The 26,035-nt window shown below is 47.2% G+C and overlaps 1 long non-coding RNA gene across 1 annotated transcript in view; it reads left to right on the plus strand.

Annotated features, from left to right (window-relative positions):
• The window catches only part of LOC112989194 (uncharacterized), a 169,194-nt gene that overhangs the window by 133,545 nt on the left and 9,614 nt on the right, over positions 1–26,035 (plus strand). The window contains exons 5-6 of the long non-coding RNA XR_010388063.1: positions 10,165–10,653; positions 11,188–11,319. This is a non-coding gene — a long non-coding RNA (uncharacterized LOC112989194). The remainder of the gene's footprint in view (positions 1–10,164; positions 10,654–11,187; positions 11,320–26,035) is intronic.

Consider the following 26,035-nt stretch of genomic DNA (forward strand, 5'->3'; position numbering starts at 1 on the left):
GGTGACCATAAAAAAAATTACTTATATAGGATAATTCTAAGGTGTATACAAATGTCCACGAACCTACAGAAATATTCCCTTGGAATATCCCCTGCTGTACGGGTCTCCAGGGAAACAGATCTGCCTGCCAAATGAGATGGGAGTCAAGCGTAATTACGTAGAAAAGTGGCATTTGCTGGCTTATCTCTCCTTGTGTTTTCTCTTGGCGTCTGTTGCTCTGTTTGTTCAGAGCTCATTCAAATAGGTGATTGGTCGTCTTTGTGCCCGGGTGGTTGTTCTTTTCGGAGTCTTCCCAGTGCCACTGAGAGAAATAAATTGTAAAAATACATTTTTAAGATCAGGACTTTGATCATGTCAGATATAGTGGCACGGCTCTTTTTTGTACTATCTCTATTTTGTCCTTTACTTAAAGCAACATGCATAATCCTCCAGTGCTTTTTCAAAATACTGTAATGATACTATTGTAAACTGAAGTACCGTTGCTATTTATAAGAGTAGGATGCTCACATTTTCCTGCGACTCCACAGTACTTTTTTGGCTTCTCTGTGAGAATCACGTAAACCACTCTTTATTTTCAGCAAAGCGTCTCTTTTAGAAAGTGAGTAGAGCTGTAGCCTTTCCTTCCTTTGCCGGTCCTTGGAGCCAGAGGTGCTTCACGATTACTTTGTCCTTTAGACTGAAAGGGGCCTCAGAGCATTTTAGCCTCCTACTTCCACTGCCTTGTAATCTCTTCCAGCGTTTGTCAAGCTTATTCCCAATATGAATGAGGGGGTGGGGGTGAAAGAAAGGGGGAGAGATTCACTTCCGATGAAATCAGTTGAACTCTGTTCTGCAACGCATGAGCCGGGAAAGACCCTTCGGATCAGCCGGCCGCGCTGTTCCAGGCTCCTGCCAATGCCGGATTAGGCAATGCGGTACGACTTCCTAGTGTTTTGTCAGCCCGGCTTTGAAAGATCCTAGTAACAGAGCTTCCCCCTCCCTCGCCTCCGACGTTCCCTTGGGAAACTTTTCCTGACAGGAAGATGCATGAGGTTGTTAAATGCTTCCTGACATCTAGCTTAAGTTTCCCTTTTCTTAATTTAATTTCACTTTGCTTATGAGTTAGGTGATTATTTTTTAAAAATCACTTAAAAAAGGCATTTTCTTACAGTTTCTGCATTTTTTCCCCAAGCAGTTCACTTTGAAGGGCCTCGTTCTACCTTGAAATAGAGAAACTCCTTTGTTCCATCAGAGATGCAGCGGATATCAGCCTCACTGAGTGCTTCCATCCCAGAGTGTTCGTTTCTCCTGTCAAAAAGGAACTTGGGGATATTATAGAAAAATGTAGGTCACAGAATTTAAAATGTTCTGACCGATTGAAAAAGAAGGGAAAAAAAAGCATCCAGGTGTGTCCCTTCTTTTTTTCCAAGGTCAGAGCTTGCTGCAGCTTTCCCTTTCCCACTCTCGTTTCTGCATTGCAGAATACTGCCTGTAAGTCCCAAGCAGTAGCGAAAACCCTCTTTGGTCTGCATTCCCTGTGCATTTGTCAAGGTTCTGGATTGCAGAGGTCCTACACCTGAATGACCATGACGGACAAAGTGCAGAAGAGAGGTATTATCCCTCTTTCCAGAGTCCTGAGAGATGACACAGTTCACCTGAAATCAAGCGGGATGACTGCAAGGTAAAGTGAGGGATTGAATCTCTTCTACCAGAGGACATCCCAGCACCCTGGGCTTGCACCAGGTCTTCTGCTGAGGCTGCTGGTGCTCAGCTGGGAACTTGGGCTGCCCTGGCCATCCTTGATTCTCTGAAGTCCTTTGGGTTTCTTTGAGGGCCTGCTCCACGGGTTGCTAAAGGACATGCTGTTCTTTTCCAGCAGGGCGTGGATGGCCCTAGGAGCCTCATTAATGACCTCTCCTCTCCTCCCTTCCACTATGCTAGTGTCTCTCTTGTCTTTTTTTTTTTTTTTTTAATCTGTGAGATAGGAGATAACCTCTGTGTTGGTTATTTTAAAGGCCTTGCTCTGCAAGCACCAGCCTCTCTTAAGGCGCTAAACACCTAACTTGAAGTTCACAGGTAGTCCTGCTCACATTTTTTAGAGTATGAATGGGTTTAAGACCTTGGATGGGTTGGGCCTGTTCCTGTTAGCAGGAACGAGCTGAAATGGCCTGGACCCCTCTTACATCCGTACATGTTTCTGTAGTGCTTTTTAAAGCCCTCTATAATCAGGACCTCAGTATAGTACTGCAGTAAAAATCTTTATTAATACTGATTTCTTTCTCTGTAAATTATAACTTTCCTTTATATTCCTGGAATCTAAGGATCTTAAGGTTAACTTTCATAAACATTTAATACGATGCCCATATCCCAGTAGAGAAACTGGGCGTTATGCTAATTTCACAGGTGAATGAGATCTGGAGAAGTCCATTTAAGTTGACGTGAGTGATGGTGGAGACATGCGTTGACCCAGACCTCTCGAGCCCTTCTACTGCAAGCCTCTGTGCTAACAGCAGGCTAGTTAAAAGCATGACAGAAGGAAGTACATATAAATACACAGTACTTCTCATGGATTGGGAAGCTTGCAGCTGCAGCTCCTGAGAGCTGCTTGTCACATCGGCCACATTGCTTCATGAACTTTGAGCATTAAGTGCTGTTTCCAGGCTCTTGACTGTTGGTCTGTGATTATATCAGTGCTTCTGGAGAGGAATTGAGATGTCCGTCGTGCTGTGTGCCAGAGCCACTTTTCCAAAATCCTGCCTGCTTGCTGCCATCCTGAGACATTATGAAACTGGTGTCATTCTTGGCGGTTTCATTCCTCTGCTAGAAAATACTGTGGGCAGCAGAAAGGTTAAGTAATTCTGTACTGTGAGAGGGGCTAGGAAGGGAAATGTGGGGGAAGAAGGAAGATTGTGTTTCCTTCTGGGTCTCTTCCTCGTCCCCGCTCCTTCCTTCCTCTTCCTGCTCAGGGCTCTGCCTTCAGGACCTAGCTCTGGCCCAGGAGAGCATCCTACCAGCTGTTGTGGTTAGGAGACCAATTGCATGGCCAATGTGTGTTGACTTTTTCAAGCCCTGCTAAGGTGTTTTTGTTTGCTTCGCTTGGAGATAAAACGTGGGAACAGTTGCAGCTTGAGATGATGGTAGCTGACAGTTAGGTCTGACAAATATTTCGTATTTTTGTTATCTTCCTGCAGCTATTTTCACAATACTCATATGAATGGTCCATTTATCTCACTACTGCCAAAGTAAAAATGGCTAAAGAAAACACCCCTGTTTGTTTGTATTGAAACTGGTATGGTTTGTGGCTTTTATGTTTTTTTGCTGATTTTTTTTTATCATCTTGAACTCTTGAGCAGAAGGTAACAAAACACTGAAGGGCAGATTCTTATCTCCTTTACATCAGTGCAAACGTAGAATAAGTTCTGTCAGTTTACTGTGGGTTTGCATCATCTCTTTTTCAGACACAGGCTCTCTCTTTTTTAAATAAATAAATAAAGCGCTCTGCAAAGGATGGAGAGCGTTAATTTTCCATTCCCATTCTCTTGGTAAGGTATATTGCATTATAGTTATTAGGAGACAAGTCTCCTAGAGCAGCAGTTGCATCTTCATGAAATAAAAATGTTTAAATGCTGTTGTGTGGTGGTCGAACAACTGCATCAGAGGGACAGGAAATAGGGGCCTTATTCTGAATCCTGGGGCAATGCCAGTTTTGCATCCATGAACCTGCAGCTTGCATGAGTGGACCAGAGGTCGCTTCCAAGGAGCCTGAGATGGCTCCATGGAGCCGTCAATGCTATGGTGCTTCAACGCTAGCCTGGAAACCCGGGCGGAGAGCAGGACAGCCACCCGGGGCTGCGCTGGGCAGTGTGTGCTGGTAGCCAGTGAGTGTTTGGGAACGCAGGACAGGGGCTGTGGGTGCTCATCCTCTTTCCCTCTCAGCATGACCTCTGTGGTCTCTTGCTGCTTGGCCTGCGTTCAGGAGACGTCCTCTAGCAGGGCGATGTCGTTTGCCCAGTGTGGAAGTGTAGTCAGGGGCTTGTTTGCTTTTGCTATTACAGCTTAACTGAGAGGTTACAATTTGAGGGAAGGGATGGCTTGATTTCTTATATCTGCTCTCAGGAGGTGGGCTGAAAATCTCCGTGCTTCCCTGGTAAGGAGGCAGAGGGTTTTACAATGTCTTTAAAAGTCCTTGTGTCTCTGGTCATTAACAAGATGCAAATCATAAGATTTTTAAACTGGCTAAAGTTTGCATGGAGTAAATGAGTCAGACATTTCCCCCTTAGTAATGGTCTTCCTGCTTCCAGAATGGTGCTATTTAAAGAGTTGTTACACTGAAAGCTTTGCTTGTTCCTCTCCTTAGGCAAAGGCTGGTGAACTGGAAACCGGTTCTAAAGGCTTTGTTTCTTTGATCACTGATTAGTGAACTCAGCTCTTTAAGGTAAATGTTACGGTAAATGTTAATGTCTCTGGGAATTGTCACCTGAGCTGCCACATAAATGGCATGAAATTATTATCAAGGAGCCAGTCCAACCGACATGATAATATTTTACACTTGTGTAGAGATACAACAGAAGATCTTTCAGTGTTTCAGGATGTGAAGGAATTCAGTATCTTGCAGCCTTTCTGATAACTAATTTTTTCTAACTGCTCTATAAACAGTGAAAATGAAACACACAGATTAAGAGATTTATGCAAGATCACGTAGGATGTTGCAGTGTTTGAGCCTAGAATCATCTTCAGTGTCCCAGTTTTGTGCTTCATCTATTAATACACCAGCGCTATTTTTAACTCTCTTAAGTAGCCGCGTTATTTGTAATTTACTTCACTAATAACTGATTTTCTGGATGCTTCAATTTGCGCCAACTGAGGAGGACGCTCTTCCAAACAAAACTTAAACTTGCTGTGTAAATTCATTCTCTTCCCCAGGCTTGCTAATAAAAGGCCTCCCTATTTTGCATTTGTTATTGTTGAACATATGTGTCCTTGCAGCTCTTGTGATTAAGCAGCTATATAAATATAGCTCGCTGCTACTGTACCTTGGTTAAGGACTAGGTGTTACAACACAGGGTTTCCGGGGCGTTACCTTGATGACCTTTGAAGAAAGTGAACAAGCACAATCTCTCGCTCTCCACCATATACTGAGTCAAGGCTTCTGCTTTCTAATCGAGATAGCATCTCTCATTACCTAAAGCCGGAAATTTAATTAATGGCTGCAAGCATCTGGGTGATGGCTATATTTACATCCTGGTGTACATGAGAATTAATAGCTACTGTGGGGATTGGGAGGTGTGTTGAGAGCAGCTGTATGAAGCTGGGCAACCCAACCAGTTGAATATCCAAAAGTAGCTTAATTGTAAAGAAGGTGATGCTAAAGTGTGAGTCTTGTATCCCAAGGTGGCTGTGATTTCTCTCCATAAAGAACGTAAATGCTTTGCCAATTCCAGGGTAAAGGTACTCGCAAATGGTCGTATTAGTGGTTAAGAGGAACAGACTTTTTTCAGACTTTTTTCTTAACAATCCAGTCTTCAAACTTAAAAGCCTAAAATTAAGGGCTCAAAAATGTGCTTAGGCATGTAGAAAATGAGGAGCTAGATGACGACAGTGCTGTGTCACTTCACTGAGTGCTTGGTATTTGACTTTTGCACCAACAGTGCATGAAGCAGAAGGTGCAGGGGCAGCCACATGTGTTCACCTTTCAAAAAATGCCAACGTCAGAAAGGTTATCAGCTCTAGAGCTGTGACCTCTTGTGAGGGCACTGCTCATTTTCCTCTAGATCTTCATGATCTGTGCAAACATCACCACATTTTGCATGCAAGATTTTTTCTCTCTCTCTCTTTGATATAAGTATGCATAGATAGTTATCTTTAACTGTGCACACACGCATTCAAGCCAAGCTGGTTCACTGAGCACCAGCACAAACCATACATGCATAAACCTGCAGTCTTTATTCAGGCAAAACTCCTGTTGATTTTTCCTTGCCTCTGTAAATTCCAGAGCCGCAGTCAGAAGCTGGCGGTGTGCATTTGTTTGCCTTTATGTCGTAATACAGATGGGCAATCCTTATAATATGACTACATTTATTTACCGATAGAAATGTGTAGAGCTGTGATAGGTTGTCACATAGATAATCATTGATTCCTTTTTTTCTACAAAGCTGGCTATGCTAAATGCTCTGTTAGGCCAAGTTTTCAATTAATCTGGGTCTGAACAACCTCTTTTTCTCTTTTTTCCTGAAAATTTGTTTATTGCTGACAAAATGATGGTCTTTTATTTTACAAGAATCTCTTAATCTGTGTCTAAGTATGTATCTCACGTGCTGCAAAAGCAGTGCTAGGGCTGGATTGCAGCTGTGGCCAGTTCAGTTCCCACCCAGCCCTTTATTTGCATCTTGACAGTAGGATGGAGCTGGTTTTCCCCTCTTCCCCTGTATACTGATTTCCTATGAAATGTATATTTAGAAATTAAAATGTGTATTCAATTTCGATCATACAGCTCAAAAAAGAAAGAAAAAAGAAACCCGAAAAACAGAAGGAAAGAGATTGCTAGAAAGTTCTGAGAGCAGATGTGCTCCTAGAAAGGACTAGGAGGTTTCCTGGCAGGACAGAGGGACACAGGTCACTCTGCCGAGCCCTGGTGAGACCAGAGGTTGTCTGCATCCAGTTCCTGCCTCCTGCAGATAAATTCAGGTGGAAAGAGGCTGGAGAGAAGGGCCAGGAAGGGAGAGGCTATCTCATGTGTAGCACGTGGAGCAGCATGCCTTATTTAGCCTCACAGAGTAAAGGCTGGCAGGGAATATGGTTGCTCTCTAAGTATATCCGGGAAGGAGGAGAACTCTTTAAGCTGAAGGATGTTGTTGGCCAGGAGCAAATGGATGTTGCCTGGTACGATTTGCACTTAGGCTGGAAATTAGAAAAAAGTTTCTGATCATATGAGACAGGAGGTTCTGGAGAAGCTTTTCAATAAGAGTGGTGGGAGCAGGATGTTTGGTTGGTTTCTGGGCCAGATTATATGTTTGCCGGAGATAAATGCAGATAGAATTCATGCTCCTGGGAGGCCCTACTAACCCCATGTAAGGCCGGGGGGGAAGAGAGAAAAGAAAATGTATATAACAAAAATGAGTTTCAGGATTCAGGAGAGAATAAACTGGCCTAGTTTTATTTCTAAATGACTGCCCCCATACAGATCTCGTGCTCAAATAAAGGAATCAGTTTATTTCAAGGTTGATGGTTAAGTGACAAGAACGACTGTCCGAGGCCTTGGGTACAGGGCCGCTTTTGTCTGACGTGAGTCTGTGCCAATACCAAAGGGGCTGATCCCATTTACTCTCCTCTCTCAAATTTATTGCCAGCCCATTCCTTGTGCAGGTGTAAGTGTTCATGTACTGCAGTGGCCGGGATCAAAAGACTGATTTGAACAAAGTGTGAACTCCCAAGGGGCGCTCCTCTCACGTGCGCAGGCTGCAGCTCCTTTTGCAGCTTCCCCAGAGCCTCGGCGAGTGTTGAGCTGAGCTTGCCAACGCTCTGGCCAAGTTCCTGCTGTTGGGCAAGGAGCCCACCCAGCAAAATGAATTGCCTTTGACCGGATTGAGGAGCTGTTCTGACCTCTCCTGTCAGGACATGGTCCCAGGACCAGGTCGGGACAGGGAAGTCCTCAGTCGTGTTGGTGGGCGCGATGGGAAACTGTCCCCTCAGAGAATGGCACATCGGGGCTGCCTTAAGAGGTAGCTGCTCCAAATGTGTGGTATCACACCCCTGCTCCAACTCAAAGCTGCCAGTGCAACTGCCTGTGCATCACTGGTGACCTGCTTCTTGCTGACTGCTCTGGATTTGTCTAGATCCTGTGAACAGTGGAGTCTTCTTGGCTCTGGTCATTCGGACAGAACTGAATTAATCACAAGAGACCTGAAAGGCTGTAAGCTCCAGGCAGAGGAGGCCATGTCATAGCGCCAAGCGGTTGGGGATAGGAGGAGACAAGAACCATTTAGACAGTCTTCTCCAGCAGGAAAAAATCAAATGTGGAACCAAACCTGAGCCCTTTGTCTGAATCAGGTGTATAAATTAAAATCCCTCATTACTGGGAAAGCTGTAAAAGGCAGGTTTAGCTTGGTTACTGTCACGTGGCAAGACGGAGGTCCTACCGCACCCAAGTCTGGGATGGCCTTAACGTAGTGATGGTGTAAAACCAGGTTATAGCAATGGGCCTTCCTTGCCTTCAAGCTTGTACAGGTCCTACCGGAAAGGGAGGCCCTCAAACCCAGGAGGGGGAAGTTCATCCCAGCAGAAGGATTATCCCCTAGTCTGACCAATATTAAATTGTCTCAACTTCGCTGCCCATTCAGTTTGATTACGTAGGATGCAATACCAACACTTTTGTTTTCCAGGCATGAGTGGGCAGCAGCAGCAGGAGAAGGAGGTGGCCATCACAGAGGTCAGCAGTGGTGGCCGCTGAATCGGGACGTTGCTTGGGATTTGGGACGGGAGGAGGCCTAGGGCTCAGTTCGCTCTGCAGCGGGTGCTGGGGATGGTGGTGGAGGGCATTTTTCCCAGGGTGAGAGGAGGGTGGGATACCGTGGGCTTGACGGGTTCGGCATTGAGGTCTGGATTTGTCTCCAGTGGTGAGGCCATTGGGAGGTCGGCAGCGCTGGGCCCTGCTGCCCCATGGTACGTCCAGATGTGGGATGTCATGGCACAGGCTGGTCACAAGCGTCAGTCATGGGGAAGTGGAGGAGGAAACACCTTAACTGGGTATTTCCTCCTGCTGCCCTGCGCTGGGAAACCATGGCCATGGCAGCATGTCTGCTTCCCGCTCGCCTGGCGGCCTGGTTGCTTCTCCGTGCTTCAAGAAATCAGACCACAGCATTGCGATGTGATTAAGGGTATTTCTCTGCATTATTTTTAAAATGAATGGTCATTTGTGTGTTTGAAAGACATCTGTCTTTGGGTTTTTTTAGGTGGGATATTTATGTCTACATATGACAAAAAGCTTCGTATAGAAGCTTTTTTGCCCTCTTTTGTAGCTTTTTGCCTTACAAAGTCATCTTGAGAGTGGGCTGTGAGGAAACTGAGCTGGCCACGCTTTGTTCTTGGGAGTTTTTGTGGCAGCCTGTGTGAAATGGTTCAGCGGCTCGTAGCGAGAGGTGTCGGGGAAGGGTGAGAAAGGAGCACAGCACAAGTGATTCATAGCTGGGGTTTTCTCTTCCTTTTCATTGTGTGAAGCTGCGGAGGTGTTTGGAGTTTTCTCCCCTTCCCTCCTCCCTTTTACCCCCCAATTACCCCTCCGAGATCTCCGCGAGAGGCCCCGTGCTATGACTCAGCCCCGCTGGGAGACCCTTGGGGTACTTCCCCCACCTCCCCGAGCAGTTTCTCCGGTGAGAAAGTCCTCTGAGGCTTTGCTGCTCCGTTCCTGTGGCTCAGCAGGCTTAGGCAAGGCGCCGTCAGTCAGCGAACGCAAAGGTCGTGCACGGAAGGGGTGCGAAAGAGTAAGCATGATCTTTTAGGACAGTTTTGATTAAACAGAGATTTGAAACAAGATGACTGTCTTTTCCTTTTATTAATTGTACAATGAAAATGTTTGCAGTTTAGCTGCTATCTGAGCTTTGTCAAAGCAGGGTTAGGTAAGGAACCCGCTCTGTTGTGCAGGATCTCTTCGCATCATGCACATGGCCTAGCTGTGCTTTCCACACCTCGTGATTTTATGGACACCAATCCCAAGCACCTCTTCTCCAAGCTGAAGAGTCCTGGCCTGCTTACCAGGTTTTCTACCTTTGCTTTGACACGTGCTTCAATACCTATTACCAAACACTGCTTGTGACAGTGAAGTGATAAAACACAAACCCCCAAAATACAGTATTTTCTGTAAATCTGAGTCCCAGTCCCAAAACAAAATCTGTGTCATACACCACAGACCCTGCCGTAGTTGTTTGCCGTAGCATTTACCAACAGGAAGAATTCTATATGGTTGGTTTGGTGGTACCTCACTGATATACCATGGTGATTCTCTTACAGGTGTCTTAATCCTTCTGATGTGTGTGGGTTTTTTTTTAATGACTCTTAAGTTCAGTTTGCCTCTGCAGCTTTGAGTGCTGCCTTGCTGTGTAGGTACTGTCACAGGTGTGCTCTCTGTGCCTCCTTCGTTTTACTGCTTTATTAGCATGTTCTGATATTTTTTCCTCCTTGTTTTCTTCACAGATCTCTCTGGAAAGTATGAACCACGAGAGCAGCTTACTCACTATTAGATAAGTATTATGGATGACTCATGTCAGAATACTGATAGACATGCAGCTAACATGAATACACTGTTTTGTAATAGCTGTAACACTATGCTGAGAGCCAGGAGTCTTAAGCGCCCCCCCTTGCTTTTCCATTAACTTGCTTTGGTTCTCTGGCATCTTTTACTCCTTAGTTGGGCCATCTAAACAACTCATAGAAGAGTTTTTGCCCCCCCTTCAAAGAGGTACAGGGTATGGGTCAACTCACCAACATTAGTAGATGGCATCTTCAAATGGAAGATACTGTTGAAAGGCTGCAGTATTGTAGCTATTCTCCAGGTCAACATGCAGTTTTTCTCTTTTTAATGTATGCAGTTAGTGGCTTTCCTTGTTTCTTTGTGTTTTTGTTTTCTTTCCAGAGCCATCACTCCTCTCTTCCAACATGACAGCCTGAAAGGTCCAGAGACAGGTAAGACAAATGCTGTTTAAGCATGTTAAATTTGATTCACTAAAGGCAAAATACTGGCTGCAGTGAAGTCAGTGTAAAAAACCCCATTGACTCAGCTGCAGTGAGAATTGTACCCAACATGCTCGGACCCATTAAAGTGTCTGGAATAAATATGTTGGAGGCAGAACGCGCAGACTATCTGGAACCGTACATCTGAATGTGTCTCCACTTCCAAAAACACCAGTGTTCTTTGAAGCTTCGCTCCAAATGAAACCAGATTAGGCCTACGTTATTTAAAGTCCGTGTTTCGTTTATGAAAACACCAGTGAAATACTGAGTTTTATTTTCCCTGCTTTTCTGAAATAGAAGTATTCATTCACGCAAGCATGGTGCTGTGATATGCACAAGCCAGGAAACCTCAATGCGGACAAGAATGAGTGAAGTCAGTGTCACCTTCCAGCAGAAATTATGGCCTGTCCTCCGTATGCACCCTGTACAGTAGCTAGCTGTTTGTGCCAAGAGCTTTTACACTTCTCTCTAATCCATTTTCGGCAGCGTTTGGTACAGCGAGGCCTCCTGGAATGGCATTATCACTGTAGAAACAGCAGGTGATGAGAATGAAGAAGCAAAAGACAAGGAGGGAAAATGCATCCCTGGGTGAGATTCACATGGAGCTGAGCCGTAAAGGTATAGGGTGCGGACGAGACGGCAGGAACTGCCTGGGGGGGTTAACTTGGCCGGGTTGCAAGGGGACTGGGGGGGTAGGTAGACCTCATTTGAGGCATGCAAAACTCTGTAAAGGAGTTAAGGAAAATCAGAGTCCGGAAGAGACATTTTGACATTTGTATCCAGATTGCATGATTTGGATCTCTGCATTTTGATACTTTCCCATACTCATTGCAAGAAGTGATGTGAGATCCACTTTACAATATGTTTTGTGCTGAGATGTATATGGAGACTTGCATTCCTGGGAGTGATACTTTAAAGGGTTTTGTGTCATTCTGGAATAAAGGGCTGTGTCCTGCTCTTGCTACATAAACAAGCTGTGCTACAGCTACCTTAGGGAACAACAGTTGCAGCAAAGGCCCCTGTGTGACTGCTTAAAACATAGTCTCTGCTAGGTCTGTTGCCCGTAAAACAGAGAATGCCTTTAAAACCTTCTCCTTTGGACCTGTATATCAGATATTCATGTGACACGAACTGATCTCACAACTAAATTGTTTTAAGTAGTATTCTGTTGCTCTTCAGGGAAGGGGTGGGAGTTTGGCTCTCAGGGAATCCTTGCTCATATAGCATGAGCCGGTGCATGCGAGGTAGGGGAATTAGCAATTTTACTGGGCTGGCTTTCCACTTTGGGCATGTCCTTCAGAATAAAAAAAAAAAAAAAAGCCTTTGAAGAGCTGCTGAATGCTCTTTACTATTGCTCAGTGGAAATACTTTGGGGGCTAGAGAAATGAAAGCCCCGGCCCCTCCCCTTTGTCCTCGGGTGTACTCGGGTGTCAGGACTCCAGCTCAGCAGGCAGGTTCTGGTGCTTCCCCGTGAGCTGCCTTAACCATATGTATTCAAATAGACCGCTCAGGCGTGTCGCCTTGCTGTGGCATGTAGAAGGGGCTTTCCAGCCTCGCAGGCCATTATTAGTAAGTCACTTTTTACATGTGCCTTTTGGTTAGAGCTGTGAACTGCCAGTGAGTTCTAAAAACTGCTGCTCAGCCTTGTAAATAATAAACTTGCAAAAAGTTTCCGAGAAGCGTAATGACTTCCCTAAATATATATATTTTATGTCTTTAAATACTCAGATGTGCTGAAAATTTTCTGAGCCCGGTAGAGGATATGCAGTCTTGCTGTCATTTGGGAAGCTCAAGCTCGAGGGTAGCGGATAAGGATAAGAAGATAGTTGTTAGGGTTTTGCTTCTCTCCGTTTGAAAAAGGTAGATTTCAGGGAGTGTGTTTCTGTGGTTTTGGTGGCTAGGTAGAAGGGACGATCAGAATAGTTTGAATGACTTGCATAGTAAACTTCAAGATCGTGCCAACTGTGTGACTAGATCTGGGATTACGTATCCCAGGGCACCAAAGTCCAAATAGGTTTTTAAATCACACAAGGTCATTTCCCGAAAGATAATTACATTCCAGAGTTGCTCAGTAATGCCTACAAAGGTTACTCCAAATGGCTTATGAAGCACTTGAGGTCTCTAACTTCTGCCAGAGGTAAATGCACTACTAAGAACAAATTAGCTGTCCGTGCGGCATTTTCTTTCTTTAAATCACAGGGTGTATTACCAAGATATGCTCATATACGTATTGCGAATGCACCACTCAAATCTGTGTGCGCTGACAGCTATCCTTAGATGCATCTTGATGGAGCGGTTTAAGTCTTTAAGAAGTTCCTACCTGCCCCATTGCCAGAAGGTACCCCCTGCACAGGCTTAGGTGTAGGGCAGGCTACGTATGTGCTTGCACCTTAACCACCACCCTACCTTAACCACCACAAGCTGCCTTGGGACAGCGCTGTGTGTCATCATAAAGCCATCTCCGGTCACAGGGAGAGTTGGCCTGTGAAGCAGGGAAGCCAAAATGTGGGCATATCCTATTCTGCCTCCACTTGTGGAGATGGGAATCAACCTCTGCCAACCTGCCAAGGTGGGGATGGTGGCCTTGCAAAGGACTTCAGTGGATGCAAGTGTGTTGCTCCAGGTGCTGGACTGAAGTCCTGGATCTGAGAGGGGAGTCTGGTTGTGGGTTGAGGCTGGCAGCTCCCTGAGCAGCGCAATGTTCCCGCAAGCTGCCGGCATTGCTCACAGCACTCATTTCATGCTCCCATGTATAGGGAATGTGTACAGCGGTGGTAGAGATAGCGGTCTAGATAGCAGTGCAGGGGGAAGTGTGCATATCTGCGGGGAGGGTCAGGTGCTGTCTGGGAGCTGCCAAGGAGCTCTGGCATCAGGCAGGCATTTTACAGAAGCTGGATGTATGAGTCTTTCCCGGTTGCATTCCTCTTCGCCGCATGGCGGAGATGCACCAGAGGAAAAACAGCTGGCATTTCTGCTTTGCCCAGAGATGCTGAAGTTAGGCTTTGTGAGCAGTTTTGCCCTCTGGAGGTGTCTGTTTGCATCTGACTAGTCAGTGAGCCTAGGTAGGATTTGCCTCACGGCATCCCCAGTGTAGGTGTCTGCTCAGGTGCTAGCTATTTGGCCTCCGCTGTAGTCAGTGGAGATCTAGCCAGTGTTGTCAGTGGGTTTAAGGTGAGATTGAGCTGATGAACAATGAGATAAATTGCACCTTCAGCTTTATGGGCTACGCTGGTAAACTCTTCACCAGCTGCCAAGGGAGCCTAAGCTGACTTGTTCAGATGCAGACGCCAATGCTTCAGACACCTTCCTTTAATCAGATGTGTCATGCCCTAGCCATCTAACTTGGACAAGATACATACATTTTAGGTGGCTATGTAGATGAATCCTATGCCTGCTATAGCAGTGCTCATGCCCGAGGTTATGGTGGTTTCTTTCAGGGGTATTTTTAAAGCAAGTTCTGTGAGCCCCTCTTGCAGCAAGACTTAATTTCTGTCCATTTCTGGAGAAGAAGAAAGTCAGATCAAGCCCAGCCTGGGGAAGGGAAGAGAAAACTCCTATAGATCAGCAGTAATTCGGGGTGACTGTGTCACTTGCAGGCTCTGCAACGCTGGCAGCCATGATATGGGAGGTGAGGGGGGAGCCAGGGTAGGTATTCCACCATAGTTTTCAGGGCCTATCACGAGGATCATCTAGTCATGGAGGGGGCTTCTAATGAGGAATACTGCTTGAAGCATTTGGGGGGGGCGGTTAGAGGGAAATACTTTCCTCTTTCCCTAAGATTTAATTAGTTTCATGGTGAAGGTTGCTTTGGGTCTTGGCTCAAGTATTCCATAATTTAAGATTTGCCATTTTGGTCTGGTTTAATGACTCTTAGTACCTAAGTCACGCAGGATAGGTCCCTAGGTGTTGTATCATGTCTGGGCAAATTGTGCTGTGCAAGCGTTACAAAATGCTTGGATGAAATCACAGTGGTCTACAGCAAATAGGCTGATAGGTGGCCATCTAAGTTGCGAAGCAGACCTCAATAAATCTGAAGCGTATTTTAAACCTTGTCAATTTTATGTGATGGCTTTAGGGGGAAATCATGCAACTGATGGGAAGTCAGCAGAGAAATATTCGTCACTTACTGTGATCAAAGGAAAGTGACAGGCTCAAAGTGCGCTTTGAACTCTCACCCCAGCACACATCATCGTCTAACTATTAGACCATCTATTAAAACACCATAGTCATTTCTGTTCCTTCTCCTGGTCGGTCACAGAGTTTTCCTCTGCAGCCATCAATGTGGCACAGAGATGCCTGTTGCCTAAAATCAATCACCATAGCAAGAGCCTTAGTGGACTTCAGGAGACTCACCGCAATGAAGAAGTGCATTCAGGGAGCGCTGTGAAGTTTCTCCTTGACTGATTGAATCAGCATGTTTTCACCTACGGCAGGATCACAACCACCTCAGCTCATATTTTCCCATCTGACACAAGGCCTGGACCAGGAGAGGGTCTCGGGAGGTGAATCACCATGCTCCTTGGCAGTCAGCCGGTGGGAGAAACTCAAGGCCCCTCCTAAGTTGGTGATGAAATTCCCATTGCCTTCTGGAGGAGCTGGTATTTGCCCAGTGAGATGTCTTGGCATTGGGCTCTGATGAAATGTGTGTGTGCAAGACTGCAAGGGAAGTATAAATCTGTGCAGCATCTCCATCTTTCTAGGGAAAAATTATCAGGGAAGAGTTTTGGCAACTTTAGCGCTGTATGGCTGCAACACGGTTAACTGCAGCTCCTCCAGTGCGAGTGTAGGCAGCACTGAAATACCACTGGTGACACTGGTTTCTGGCTGGTCCTGTCCTGCCGTGGGGGTAGCAGGAAGACTTCCAGCCCGTGCATGTGGAGCTGCCCTCAGCCAAGCCCTCTGACAGCTTTCTCCCTCTTGAGCTCCCAGTTCCTCCTGGGCAAATGGGGAGCAATCACGGGAAGGCAGTGGAGGATCAGCGCTCTCCAAGGCCACCAGCTCACGTCTGCTCCAGAGCGCGACTGGGACAGTGGCTGGAGAAGTGCCCTGCCTCAAACCGCCACCTCCCTTTAGCAAGATAGGATTACGGGCAGGGCTCTGGCATGCCCTCGCGTTGGGGCAATCCTTTGGGGTGTAATGATGGAGAGGAGGATGGCCTCCAGTCCCCCTCCTCGCCGGTGCGGGGTCCGAGCTAGGCGCCACTCAAAGCTGCCGTGGCAGCTCCAGCCTTTTGCTCCCAGCGCAGCTGCGTGGGACAGAGCCCAGCGTGTGTATTGTGTCAGAAGAGGGACATGTGGGGAGCCACCTTCACTGCTTTGTTGGCCTGTTCAAGGTTTCTAAAGGTTTCTCTGTCCTCCTTGGCTGCGATTTGCATTTTGCTGTGCTGTGGTTTCCCTATGGGGGAGAGGGGGGAGAGGGGGAGAAGCAGTGCCCAGCCACGGGACCGATTTTTACGTTTGCGTCACCGTAAGCCACATCAGCTCAGTCATCCTCTTTTGAGAAGCAAGGGCCGTTTGCTCGCTGGGTGAATGCCATCATTTTATGCTGATTATAATTCTATATATCGACTGGTTGTGGCGTGACAGAACTCGGGGGATGTCACAGGGTAGCGCTCAATGCTGCTGACTCGCAAAGAGAGGCAAAGGACTCCTTTTCTTATGCCCTGCTCATCCGTATTGATTTCTTCACGTTGGAAAGGCTGACGGTCAGGGAGGGAGGAGGCCGCTGGGGTCATGGGTGGTCAGAAGGGGGAAAAATAAGTAAATAAAGCATTCCAGCTGCAGCGAAAGGATTATCTTAGGGAGCCAGGTCTGGTAGCGGAAGAGATGAGGGAGGGTTTCATCCTGCTTCTGACTCAGCCAGGAGGACCCCCATCCTGCTTTAAAAAAACAGCTCTTCCCTCCCCTTTTTGCCCTCACTATTTCCGCCCCACGCATACCAGCCTATCCTGGGAAGCGGCTCGCAGGGGCTGGCCTGTGCAGCATTTGAGCGAGGATGCCAGTGGGCTTGGAGCTGGTACTATTAAAGCTGTGTAGGGTGTATTTTTGCATTCCTGATAATGTGCTGTCGAGCCTGCTTCGTGCCAGGAATACCAATGAGGAAAGGGAGCGGGGCCTGCTGGGCTGAAAGAAGAATCACGGGGAGTGTTTGGCATGCGGAGCCAGAGGAGGGACGAGGTGGGCAGCCGGGGAGGTAGGCTGAAAGCAGCCCCGCGTTCCCCAGGCAGCAAGGCTTGGACCTGTCAGGCAGCCTCCGCCAGCGAGAGCGCGGACAGGGCTCTGACGTCGTGCCGCAGGGTCACCTGGCTCTGCTCGGGGGACTGCAAAGGGATGAAAGTCTCATTAATTACTTGTCCAGTTACCCTCATTGTGGGGAAAGCCACAGAAGTCTCCTTGCCACCTTCCTGTATTTCAGGAGCACATTGCAGGTGGTTTATTATGGGTGAGGATCAAGATTACTTTTTTAAGCAATGGAGAGCAAGAACAGTGTCTGATTGCTTTTTGTTTTAACCCTTTCTTCTGCTTGCCCCAATGGTTGCTGCACGTAGCAGACTTGCCTCTGTGCGTGTTCACAAGCACACGTGTGAGTACATGTGAAAACACACGGGCCATTTATTATCTGCTGAAGTCTGTATGCTCAGGACTCTAGATGTAGCACTTCTATTGAGAAAACTTTCTGCCCCTGAAATCCAAACTCAAAATACCACCAAGCAATTGCACAACTGTATTGTGTCAGCCTGGATGAGCCTGGTTGTGGCATGCTGATTCAGTGTGGATGAGAAGATCTGAAGAGCTGCTGTTACTCTGATGGGAGGTATTGAAAGGCATGTCCAAATAAGCATGATTTTCCATTTCACATTTGCACTACCATGAAGCACGCATGCATGAACAAAATGGTGCTGCTACTCAAGCATCTTGGAACTGGGCTGTCCTCACCGGTCTGTGCTGTTTCGAAACGACTGCGTAGTGTGCTGGGTGGATATACCACCATTCAGTGCTTTACCACTAGCATTTATATGTTCTGCAGCGCTCCTTGCAGTGTACTGTGGGCTGCTTGCCTAAAGCAGGTGAGATTCTGGGGGCATGGGATATTATCAAGTACAATCCATCGATTACTTTCTTGCTACCTCCAAATGTGCCTAGGTTTGGGGAGCCAGTATCTTCTGCCAGCTCGTGTGAGTAGCACAGTAGGGGTAGCTGAAGTCCCTCAGTGCCCATGGTGATTAAGACGGGAAGCCTATTCCAGTTCAGCGTGGCAGGCACACAGCTTTGAGTGGCTTTGGATGAATGAAGAAACAGCCACTGGCATAATTGCCATGCTGCTGTGGGGATGCTGTAAAAGGAGAAAGCGAAGGAAGTCAGGCAGTTAATTCAGCCTCTTATTTTCCTGGACTGGCTGCTGCTTCTGGAAGCCAATGGCCATGACAGCGTTGGAGAACTGGGGTGATGTGCTTGGGTGAGTGATCCTGCTCCGGTGCAGTTTTGACAATGAGCTCTGGCCACGCTCCTTTCTGAGTCCCGTCAGCCTGTGTCCCTTTTTAGACGGTCTCTGATGCTGCGGGTGTACAGGAGGTGACTTTGCCATCTGGGCAGGTTTTAGGATGGCAGCAGAGTTCCCTGACACAAGGTGAATTCTCCCTGGCTGCTGCTGAGGTTGAGCAGTTACAGTGATAAAGCCTGGCCTCAGTATTGCAAGAGGTCTGTAAATGTATCATGAACAAGGAGGAAGCAAAGCCCCTGAAGGCACAGCAGCATCATATCATGTCACCCAGTGCAGATTGTCCAAAGTAGGCAACAACCCAAGCCAAGGAGTCCCTGCAATGCCCCTGTCATGCAGATACAGACTTGCCAGCCTGGGTGTTGGTTCTGCAATGGATGTGGGCAGAGCTACTTCCAAATATCCCCAGACTGCTCTGTCCCACACTCTGAGCTCTGAGGTCATGCACAGACTATGGTGCAGACTGGATCTGCTGTTGCATGTTCAAAGGGGTGGGCTGAAACTTAAATGAGAGGGTGGGTGTGCTGGCTGCAGTGGAATGAAACCAAAGGCAGGAGAGTGACCTGATGTGGCCTAAAGAGCCAGAGGAAATTTAGGGTATATTATACTCAATCCAGAACCAAGGCCAAATTTGTGGATAGGCTGAAAGACAGGCTGTTTTCAGCCTGATGCTCCTTGTGCTGTGAGGAAGGGTTGCTTTGGGAATCTGAAGAGTTCAGCTTTGCTGTAAACCACAGATGTCATCTCTAGTGCTGTAACTCAGGAGACACCTAGGGCTGGCTGAGGTCTACAGGGTAATTGGACTCAGGGAGGAGTGCACCAGCTACAGCTGTACCAGGCAGCGCATGTACACAGCCAGGCAGTACAGTCAGGTGGTGTAACTGCTCTCCAGGAGACAAGGGAAATGATAAATCAATAAATGATCTGGGGTTTCCTGCAGGATTTGGAGAGTTATCATGTTGGGGCCTCAGTAAATCTGTATTTGCTGAGCAAAGATGGATCTGCGATGTCAGTCTGGGCAGGAGTCTGGTGTTTGCTCAGTTGTGTCTGAAAGCCTTGAGTGCTGTCTGATTTCTTCCTCTTTCCCCCCACAACCATACATTTTTCTTTGCTTTTGGGGCTGCAGCCTCAAAACAGTCTAGAACTAAACCCCATGTCATAACGGTTAGTCATCTGAAAGTGTGGAGCCAGCACTCAGCAGCTGCTAGAATAGCAGAACTGAAGTGGAGAATAAAAAGTGAGACAGTGATTAAGACTGATTTCCTGTTGCAGCCTCATATGGCTCACTCTGGCTATAGACGTTGGGCCATTGATACTAGTAGTGTGAAACATTTCTAAGCATTGGTCTTGGGCTGGTTGAATCAATCCTATACTATCCTACACTGCTTAGTTATTTGAGTACTTTGTAGTCATTGGTGAGTGTGCTGTGCTGTACCCCAGGAAACGATGACAATCCCATTGTATAAGGGCTGAAAGTGTAGCAAGGCCATGCAGATTATCTCTGGCTGAATCTGGATTGGAACCAGATTTCTTGAAACCCAGGCCAGCCACAGGGCCAACTGACGTTTGTTACTTAGTTGTATCTAGAGTTGCTGAAGGAGATCGTGCACAGGATTTGGGGCACTAATACTCTGCATTTTCTTCCTGCCTCTGTCAATAAATTGCTTTAGACCCTCCATGTAGGACTGCACAAGGAGAGAATGCAGGAGAGAGAAATTGCTGCTAAAGTATTGGTGAAACTCCCTAGATGGTGTTGTTTGCTCTGAAGGCATGCGGTTTATTCATTTGTCCATAAAGTTTGGTCCTTTTGGTCCATGGATGTCCTAAAAGACCACATGTATCAGAATTTGCTTGCTTTATCTTTTTGTCTTGTTTACCCCAGAAGTTTGTGGAGAAAACAGCTGAGTGCAAAGGAGAGGTTGAACTGATCATTGTTCCTCTGAGGTCATTGTTATGCAATATATTTTTATTGGTGCCATAACCAGCTTCTGGTTTCTTTTTCACCCTGGAATTGCAAATCACTGCCCTCTTGTGTGTGCTGTAACAACTGTTCGGTCCATTCTGTAGACCAGGTTTGAACCTCGACGTGCTTCAGCAATCCAGTTTACAGCTTTGTAAACTGTATCCTTTCTGATGGCTAAGGGAGCAGTGACACACAACTCCAAGACAGGAGTTTCCTACACTAGCTTGCCCGTCGGAGAAAGCCTGTTGCCTAACCCCACTGTACATCTGCAGACAGGTCAAAATCACGGCTGCAGTGGTGTTTGCTGTGCCCTTTGTGGTGACCAGTCTGATTATCTCTGCAGAGAAGAAGCTCAGTGAGTTACTATTGAAAGTTGTGGCTGGTAGAGGGAAGGAGGAGAACGGAGAGGAGCAGGGATCTGGTTGTTGTCTGGCTGCAAAGCATGTGAAATTGGCTCCTCTGTGCCCACCACCGCAGTTGCAGCCAGCTGGCTTGAGCCAGGCTACACCTGACATGTGGGGACCAGCGGTTGTGTTGCCATGGGGCAGCCGATGGGCAGCAATGTTGAGGCTCGCAGGACGTGCACCAGGAGGCTTGGGTCTCTGCCATGGTCCCTCTGCTATCATGTGGCCAAAGAAACGCCTACCCGTTGCAGGAATAAATCAAATACACTGGGCACATCTCCTGCTATGGTATCTCACAAGGAGCCATTTGTGAGTGTGAGGAGAAGCAGACGAGCAGTTTTTTTCAAGCCCACTTCTATAATTTCAATTGCCGTCCAGATTTGTCCAGCCTGAGGAGGTGCAGGAGAGACATTGGTCTTTTCTGACAATGCTGAAGGCCTTTTGTGAACTTTTGTACCCCTCAGCAAACCGCCTCTGATTTCTTTCTGAGTCTGAAAGCCACAACAGCTCTCTCATCAACTCAGGTGCTAAAACGACTGGATTCTCTCTCTATTCTTTGCTGCATGAAGGACAGTTATCACTGAACTGAGCAACTTTGCACTGCTTAAAATTCAATGCCTCACGTTGTTGGGACATTCTGCCCCTCATCTTTCCCCGCTCTTGAGATCACAAGCCTCTCCTCCTAGACAGGCTCCAGCTTTGCGTTTGTGCAGCACCTAGCACGACAGGCACTCTGCTTGGACAGAGTTTCGCAGTGCAGATGCCATGTCTGTGGGACTAATGACCACACATAAATACTGGCTGCATCTTGATAGCCATATCCCACCTAGCAGAGAAGAGCAGAAAACGGCCATTTTTGGTCAGAAGCACATGGTGGCCTTGTTTTTGAGGGCAGAATCTGGGGAAGGGGCAATAAATGTGCTGCTCATAACCAATCAGTAGTTATTAAAGAAATGTGTTCTGCATTTTACACAGAGCAGGCCAGCATGTGGGAAAGGGTTTGGTAGTGGTGGTGTCAGTGAAGATGTGCTGATTCACAGCAGCCAAAGTAATTTCCCTAAATTGGTACCATCTACTCCCAATTCTTTCCTCTGATCCAAGAGCATTTCTCTGCCTGAGCGCAGCCTGAGGCGTGCATATCTCAGGTGGAGGAAAAGAAGGAGGCGGAAGGGGGAGATCCCTCTGAGCCTGACAGAACACAGCACGTCGTCATGACTGTGAGCAGGAGGAGCTTGGTAACAGAGAAATGACTTTTTGCATTCCCAGAGAGAGTCTCGTAACATCCACTGCCATGGGGGAGAGTGATATTTTACACTCTCCCTGGGCCTTTCATCCCAGAGGAGTTCAAAGTGCTTTTCAGCCTGCTTTCATATTGCTGAGAAAGGGATGATCAAGAGGTTTTGCGTGGAACGCCCTTCCCTGCCAGAGCAGCTGCAGCGCTGCCAGCCGCAGGAATAACTTCCAATCGCTCTTGAAATGAGCTGCTTCTACTGATGAGCAAAACAGCCATCTAGCAACAACACAATATGTCGTCATTTTCGGAGTCAGAAGGAAGCTGCCCAGGATTATTTTTAGTATTTTAGGAATGGTTTCTGTGGGTTTGGGTTAAAGGAGAGGAAACAGCAGAGATATGAAAAGGTAAACAACTGTTTTTAGAGTAGAGAGTCCAAGGATGTCTTAGAGGTGGTAGCAGATAACGGGCTGCATATGAGTTTGCAGTGCAAAATGCTGTCATCTTTGCCAGAGAGATCTTGCATATCAAACGAAGGAGGAAACAACACTTTAAACATAGCCTTGATCTGGTGACACCTGGAATATTTTGTAGTTCTGGTTCCCCAGCCCAGGAAGGATATGAAAGAACTAAAGGATATGAAAAAGACAACAAATTTGCTACAAGGATCAGAGGATGTGACAGGTGTGTTCTTCTGGGGCAATCCAAGTGTCTTTAATTAAATTGCTGCCACCACAAATAGGAATTTTGCTGGGGAATCTGAGTCACAGCATAGAAAACGTAACAGGCAGTGACACAATCCTGCCTTCAAGTCAGTGGTCTAAGGAAGGAGAGGAAGGACTGGAACAGCTTTTTTAAGAAGCAGCATCTGCTGCTGTGAAGAGGCAGGACAGGTCAGACAGAGAGGGTCCCGCTATCTGTGGTCCTGCCTCAGAAGAAGGCAGGCTTGGGAAGCTCACGGGGCACGTCTACCCGGTCTCTGAGGAGGTGAGCTGCCAACGGTGGCTCCTTGCCTTTGCTTGCAGCTAGGGTGAAGCGAGAGCACCCCTGCAGCCTAGTAGCATGGCTCAGCTGACAGACGGCAACTCCTCCAGCCACCCAGACCGCATGAGCCCGTGTGGCCGTGCCCATCAGACAAGTCTCACAAGCAGAGGGGCTCTGGAGCGGCGGGGGATGGGCGGCTGGAGGAGGACCCGGCCTGGGCGAACAGCCTCTGCGAGGCCAGTGGGCCTGCCCAGTGCTTCTCTGCTTTGCTCAGCCACGTGCTGGAAGATTGTGTTCACGCCTTGAACTGTGTCCAGCACAGCCTAAGTGCTGGGGGCCATGCTTTGATGTTCATTTCTTTCACCAACCATGGCAGCTTAAGTCCTTGGCTTACCCATCCCTGCCTGTCATACTTGCCCCTTGCTATGGTTATTTGTGGGAGCTGAACCAGGGAATTGATCCAGCTTAAAACTAATCTAGTGTGCAGGCATGCCTGAGTGATGGTTATTCTTCTGTACCGGTTAATTCTGTGCCGCATTCGGAGGTGCTGAGAGAGGCAGTGTGGGAGCCAGGGGACAGAAGCGGGTGCTCATGTAGGGTGTGAGCTGGTTCTGCCACCCAAAGAAGCATGCGTTAAGCCAGGCATCAAGTCCCTGGGGCTGTCTCCAGGAGCGGATGCTGTTGGGAGGAGGAGATGGGGTGGGCATGCTGTTTACACATGCACGCTTGCCGAGCATGCATTGAGAATAGCAAATGTCAACAGCACAGCCAAAAGTCCATTGGCTTGTATTTAACTCTGTTTACAATGCCTGTGAGTAGACAGAAAAGGTCATTTTATCTGGGGGGAGGAGAGGAGAAGAGGGGCATAAACACGGAAGCCACGTGGGTTTGTCACGTTCCCTCAAGAAAGAAAAAGCATCTCCATGATGATGGGTGAGCAACAGGGAAATAACCCAGAGATGAAAACCAGCTTGCCCCTTAGCAACCCTCTCTCTTCATCTCTCCTCTTGTGTATCTGTTCACTGCCAAGAGTAGAGAATAAAACAACTGAAAAAAAAAAAGCAGCGAGATGGGTTTTGAATGGATGCCAAGGTTGATTTAATTAGATGTATTGAATTCGTTAACTTTTGAACGACGTGTCTGCCGTGCAGCACAAATTATAAGTTGCGAGTGGCGACGGCAGCACAGTACCAACCTGCCAAAAGGTTCAGCAAAGCAGAAAGATTGACCTACTTTTATCAGATCTGAAGGGAGCGCAGATGAACGCCCTCCTCCCGCCGTCGCTGAGCTTCTTTTCTACCTCTCCGCTTTCCAGAGTGCTGCCTCTGCTGTGAATCCCTCTGTAAAAAAAGAGAGCGCTCCTCCTTCACTTGGGGGGTGTCATGGAGCCCTGCAATTGCACTTGAGCTTGTGCACAAATACAGGGCTGTGTCTATGTCTGTGTACCCATGTGAGACAGCTTGCTCTGAGAGAGGGCTCTTGCTTTATGTATGGACTGCTGGTTCCTGGCTGACACTGATTTTCTGCTTCTCCCACCTATTGCACCCTTAAAAAATACTCTAGTATTCTCTAGAGAATTAGAATCTATTTTAGGTCTATTATACCTAAATGCTGTTACAGCTGATAAGGGTGACAAAATCACCCATGAGCACTACCATGGCAACCTACAGCAATTGCTCTTAGTTGTAGATGTGTCTCTCCTCTCCTCTTTGGCATGTGCCCATGTGTGGTTTTGGCTGAGAGACTTGCCTTGGAATTGCCCATCTCTGCAAGACGATCAGTGGCAGAGCCCTGGGCTGAGGTCTAGAAGATTTGGCTTCTTTGGAGTTGTGCCCTTGACCTGCTCCATTAGCCTGAACAAGACGCTTTGCTGCTCTGCACCTCTCTCCTGTTGCCTTGCCTGTGCAGCTTGTGAGCCCTTCAGAACCAGGAGTGCTCCATATTGCACCTTGCTGCAAGCCCTCGCCTCAGTTGGATGCAGTGGTAGTGTAGATTATATCTATAAAGAATTTATCAGGATGTGGGAAGAGGCATATTAAAAAAATTCCTTTCCAACTAAATTTCATAAAGGTTATCAGAAGGAATTCCCCTGTTTCTGCTCCCAGCCTCACCATATTATTTGTGGTACTCCTGTGCAGATTTGTGCCAAAGACCTGAGGTCCTCCTTGCAGATAGCAATCTCAGTTATCCCTGTGTGGTACCTCCCAGACAGGTAACCTCCCAGCTAGAGAGGTTTGAACAACTGAATTGCATCCAGATGTTCTGCCTGCTGTACCAGTCACGAGTCTATCTCCTTCCATTCATCTGCCAGTCTTTTCATCAAAGGCATTATTCATTAGTGTTGATGCAAAAAAATGCCCTATGGAGTAGGAAACATCCATCAAGTGGTGCAGAGAGAACGTGGCTCTCCTGAGCTACCTGTCTGACAGGGTTGGTTTCGTGGTAGTGAATGTTTGTCAAGATCTTCAGAGACAAAAGAGACCAACAGAGAAGTCTGTGAAGTACTAGAGATGTAAGTGCTGTATGAAACTGTGGTCTAAGTTGGGTTGAAGATCTTCATATGATTAATTTAGGTTCTGTGCAGGAACTTAGTGATATGGGAGGGACGTTGTCTGTTTAGACACATCAGCAGGTTCCCCTAATGTTTGCATTATTAGCATTAACCCCATGATGGTAATACCAGGGCTACCTCACAAATTGTAATACTGATCACCTAACATGACTGGAACTTGCTGTTTCGGTTGGGAAATTGAGACAAAGCAGCGTTAGGGAACTTGTCTGAGGTCACACAGAGGACACAACTGGGCCATTTCCCACCACCAATGTGCTGGGATTTTCCTGTTCCTGCCACTGGCATGGTTTCTTCTCCTGAACCTGCAGCATCCCACCACTATTTGAGAGGGGGAGATGAAGGAAGAAATATTACTGCACTGAGCAACATCTGGAAATTATAGCGGAAGAAGAAAGGACAGGCAGAAGGAACCAGCTATCTGCTTCTGCGGAGGGGACTTCTCTGCATAGTTTTGAGGCTGCTTTGAGGATTCATGATTCAGCTTTCAAGTTGGTTGTTGATAGTTAGGATGTTTTCATTTTGACTTCATCTGTTGACAAGGTAGTAAGAGCCCTGAGAAGACTCGTATCTCTCCATCAGGTATGACTAATTGTATTGGGACAGCCGTATGTGCGATAACAGTTCTGTTTTTCTCTAGAAGAGCTCCATTACAGACTACCTGGTAGCTGAGCCCCATCGAGTGT

The sequence above is a fragment of the Dromaius novaehollandiae genome, chromosome 2, assembly GCF_036370855.1.
Source record: "Dromaius novaehollandiae isolate bDroNov1 chromosome 2, bDroNov1.hap1, whole genome shotgun sequence".
Lineage (NCBI taxonomy): Eukaryota > Metazoa > Chordata > Aves > Casuariiformes > Dromaiidae > Dromaius > Dromaius novaehollandiae.